Source organism: Triticum dicoccoides, chromosome 3B (assembly GCF_002162155.2).
Source record: "Triticum dicoccoides isolate Atlit2015 ecotype Zavitan chromosome 3B, WEW_v2.0, whole genome shotgun sequence".
NCBI lineage: Eukaryota > Viridiplantae > Streptophyta > Magnoliopsida > Poales > Poaceae > Triticum > Triticum dicoccoides.
The window spans coordinates 863,709,026-863,713,847 of record NC_041385.1 but is presented as its reverse complement, the minus strand read 5'-3'; the positions used below and the strand labels follow the sequence as shown (position 1 = coordinate 863,713,847).

General features: G+C 41.8%; 1 long non-coding RNA gene across 1 annotated transcript; it reads left to right on the top strand.

Annotated features, from left to right (window-relative positions):
* The first annotated feature begins 583 nt into the window (after positions 1–583).
* Positions 584–4,320, top strand: LOC119282770. The gene is made up of 3 exons (XR_005138862.1): positions 584–851; positions 937–1,046; positions 4,069–4,320. It is a non-coding gene; the product is annotated as an uncharacterized LOC119282770 (long non-coding RNA).
* Positions 4,321–4,822: the final 502 nt, after the last annotated feature.

Sequence of the window (4,822 nt, the reverse complement as noted above, 5' to 3'; positions counted from 1 at the left end):
TTGGAAAAGAGCGCTCCGGTCGCCTGTCGCGTACTCGCACGATTGAGCGATTGAACGTCCCGTGCGCGTCCGGCCTAAAGTTCGCTGGCGTGCCGGGTGTAAACATTTATCAAGAAACAAATTATAGGCTAATCTGAACCGCCCTTATGTTTCGGGAGTTGTACCGAAGCAAAGTGTAATCTAAACGCTGTTATATTAGTTTACCGAGGGAATATTTCTTTTCTAATACTAATTCCTCAAATCTTGGGATGGTTAATTGAAGATATTTTATTTGTTTCCACTCACAAGGACCATTGCTTCCTAAACAATGTTGTTGCTTCCAAAAAGTATTCCAATTGAATTGACGGTTGTCCACTCGTCGGACGTTCGTTTTGTATCAGAAGAAAACTACGGATACGCTTCACCGGATAAGTTCTGCGCGTCCTTCGTCCGCTCTCGTCGCTCTCTCTCCCGCAGACCCGCACGATGAAAAAGCCCAGCCGTTCGACATCCAGATGGCGACCCTTTTCCCATCCTCCCCTCACCTTACGGCGGCCGATAGACTGCCCCCGCTCGCACGCAGCCGCCGCCACCAGTCCCGGCCATGGCGCCGCCGCTGCCGTCTTGCCCCTGAAGACCTGTAAATCTTGCCTGAAGGTGATCCTGTGGTCAGATCCTGATCACTACCACACGTCGGCAGCGGTGCATCAGGCGTCCATATGGGATATGGCCTGGTGGCGGCTTCAAGGGAGGACGCATGATCCTCATCGGCATCGCACAGGGACACGCCCTCAGATTCATCGACAAGAAGCACACTCTGTAGCCTCTCCCAAGGAAGAGTATCGTCTGGCGGGGACGGCATGTTCATCCAGGTTTGACGATTCATCTTTTTCTTATTTTATTATTATGTCTCTGGGATGTCAAACCTTTAACGTAAGCATTTATTTTGTTCTCAAGTGATGAAGTGAACCCCCTCGTAGAATCCATGCGTGCGACCGTGGCTAGAGAAAAGTCTACCTATCTACGTCATCTTAACCAACAAGATAAATGGCAGCTTTGATATGAAGGTATTTTCCTTCACTGCGTGTTTTTTGTTTGTCCCCTTTACTGTACTCTAGTAGCTAGGGCTACAAGGGAACATAGCAAATTCCTGTAATAGCATGATCCGCAAGGCCTAGAAGGGATCTGCACATGACATCCGCGGAGAAACGCCTGCTATTTGCGGTTGCGACAGTGTTGACGGATCGAAGTTCCACCCGGTAGGCTCAAACAGTAGATGTTACGAGCAACTGTATGCGAGTCACACCCCAACGAATGACCCTTCTCTATCCTTCTTAGTCGTCCTATTGCATCCGCACAAGCACCACCGACGTATAGGCTTTTTTTTGTTCGATCTATGGTTCAAGGCCCGTGCAGTCAATGGAAAGGCCTGTGCAGACAAACACTCATCTAATGCAATCCTACCTTCCATAGACCTGTGAGATTGAGCTCGTGCAGTCAATGGAAAGGCCCGCATCCATTTCCTTCCTCGATTCTCCAACCACAGACAAGTTGTGCGCCGCTCCAGTCAACATTGTGGCTTGGCCTCGCTTATGCCACTACCACTGCTAGCACCATGCTCGTGCCTACCACAACTACCGACATCGGTCTAATGTCGCCTGACGACGATATAATGGTGTGTCTTGACAAACAGAAAGGATAGTACCCCACCACGTAAGAAGAACAATGCACTGCTGACCCCTCGCTGCTTCCGCCACCCCAAGAAATCACCACGTCCCCTCCTCCTCCTCCTCTCTCGCGGCCTGAGCAGGCCTACAATATCGGTGGGACACACAACTTGTTCGATGAAGTTTTCTACTGCTGATATGTGTTGATGTTTAATTCGTGCATATTGGCATTGTAGTGCGTAAAAGGACCCAACAGTTGACTCGTTCATGGCAATGTTCAATTGTGACTTAATTGGAATTGATGACTTTGCCTTCCCGATGGGAAATGAGAGTGCAAAAGTGGAGGAAGATTAGGTTGACATCGAGACTACAGCAACAAAGAGTAATCATTAAATATTTGCCAATTATAAAATAGGGGGTATGATGCATTAGTTGAGTGTTTGTCTTTATGTGCCTATTGGCACAAATTAAACAAAAGACACATTTTGGAGGTGGATAATGGAATAGCAAAGCCTCCATGTGAAGATTGACAAAAATCGAACACAAGTTTCACTATCATCCTGCTCGAGTACAATTCGAGGTGGTTGCGGTCCAACCACCATGACATCGACAACATGCCTCTAAGTGGAGTGCCACTTAATGACCATGAGACCAATATCCAAATAATATACAAGTAAGAGAAAAGATGAATGGCACAAGCAGTTAGGGTCTATTAGTTTGCTCACATAATATCTAAGTAGGCTTTAGAGGTCCATGTCTGGCCCATTTGGTTGCCTAGTTTTCAAGAAAAAAGTGGACCGCACACTACACAAAACGCTCATCAACCTATTCCTCAGCGAACACCGGGCCATTTCAATCAAGCCATGCCCAGCCCAAACCAAAATGGGCACGGTATTCCACTTGTACGTAGCAGTTTTGTACGTGTTCTATTATCCTCAGTTTCTCGAATCACCTTCAAATAATACCTCCTAATCAACAGAATGGTGCTTTAGTTTGAGATAAGGTCTACATGAAAAAGATGCACCGCGATGTTGTGATTCCATTCCCTTGACCAGTTCATAGTTTCATTGAGTAATAGTCTTCGATTTCTGGATTATGTTTGGAGTTTTTAATATGTTTTTTTGTCAAATTGATCACACATAGTTTACCTTTTGAATACCTTTAACAACTAAATTCATTTTGCTGTTCCGCACAATTTTTATTTTGTATTTTTTTCGTTTCGATGACCATAGATGGACAAAGAAAATTTAGTTTTCAAGTTTGAATTTATTTTAGATGACACACATGGTTGACCATTTGAAATTTCTTTTAACTGGAGCCGATGACCAACATGCCGCTTCGAGACTAGGGGTTCAGGTTTGGAAGCGTATATCCAAGGTTCACAAAATAGGGTTTCAATGTGAAAATACTAGGTTAACAAGCCCATAAGAAAACTCTGGAGCGATGACCATGGAGTGAAACCGAAGCTCGCCGGGGCGCTAGTGACTACAATGAATGATTACTTCACCCATCGGTGTATCCACCAAGGTTTCGTGTGCGCCTCTCCAAACGCCAAAATAGAAGTTCACCTATCTCTGGATTCTCTCTCCGTCGCTCAACACTCTCTGTTTGCTCCATCATATTGATATTTGATGTCACATGCCCCCAAGGCTCCGAAGGAATGTTATACTAATATGAGTGAGGACTACTATAGCTATTTCATAACCTGTTGAGGTGTTTATATTATAATTACTCTCGGTCCATCGACAAGTGCTTTAGATTCTAACTTGTAAATTCCTTGAGATCTTGAACATTCATTCTAGTAAACCTTGATCACAAAACATCTAATTTGAATCATGTTTATGACCTTTTTCTAACTTGTGAACAAGCATATTACAACACCATGTTTCATCCAACCAGGTAAAACAATAAGTACACAAATATTTTGTTTTTACCTTGAGAATATGCAAATGTACAAATGGAAAAATGCGACAAAGAATATGCAACTAAGCAACTAGATGACATATGTCTGTTGCTTGTGTTTCACTATGTGCATCTTTAGACTGCAAATTGCTATACCAATGAGCACAATCATTTCTCAACACCATTCTAGTTGATCAAGCTACTTGCCCATTTCGTTGCACTATTACACCTACCATGACGAAAACTATTCATTCTGTTCACTTGAATTAAATCTTTTAGAGTGGTTCTCAATGCAGATTCATCTTCTGGTCTATACCATTTTGTGCCAAACTACATCAAAAGTCAGGGTAAACAAATGGCTATAACTTAGAAACATGTCAATTGCTGAGCCTTCTGTACAATGTCAAAAGAAAGTCTGGTCTATATTTGGCTAACCTAGATGTTATCATTGCAGTCTTTGATAAACTTATTCATGTTGTACAACATAAATGCCACAATCATAACCATTTGTCTTTTGCAGAACCTGGCAGCAAAAGATGGTAAGATCATGTGTCAAAGCTTGCTAGAAGTGAATAACCCTCCGAGTTATCTCAGTAATGTTAGTGTCGATCAAACCATTGACTCTGAGCGTTGACTGCATATATCTGCAAAACATACACACGTTTTTAAAGTATTATGCCGACACCTAATAGTACATTTACACCAATATTTTGAGTATTTACAGTACATACTCCGCAAGGATCTCAAAAATTTGTGTACTATTTCATGTACATACGAATCCATTTGAAGAATTCTCGTTCTTTGATTATCTTCCATGTATATGATGGTGAGACTCAAGTGTTTTGTTTTTTTGCACCATAGAATAAAACATGCTCACCCAAAATGTATTCTTGGAGAGATAATCCTTCACTATAGGCCAACGTAAACACCTACCTAACGAAATGCATGTTAAGAAAACAAAAATAGATTGATTATCCATTCACATTGCAAAACGGATATGGGATATTCTTAAATTCAGACTTCCTCCTTCTCTTTCAAAGTGCAATAAGAAATTAAGTAAATGTATGGAGTAGAAAACTTAAAATGTTAGGCAAGAAAATAAATAGAGGAATTTAAGACAATCACTTGTCCCTTTGTGTGTTTCTTGTTCATAATTTGTCATAGTACAATTGATTCATAATGAAACATTATTTACGCATTGCATTGCTTTGAAGTTTCGATAGTATATGAGATCATTACAAGTGTGTACATGAGGTACATCATTATATTTCCGT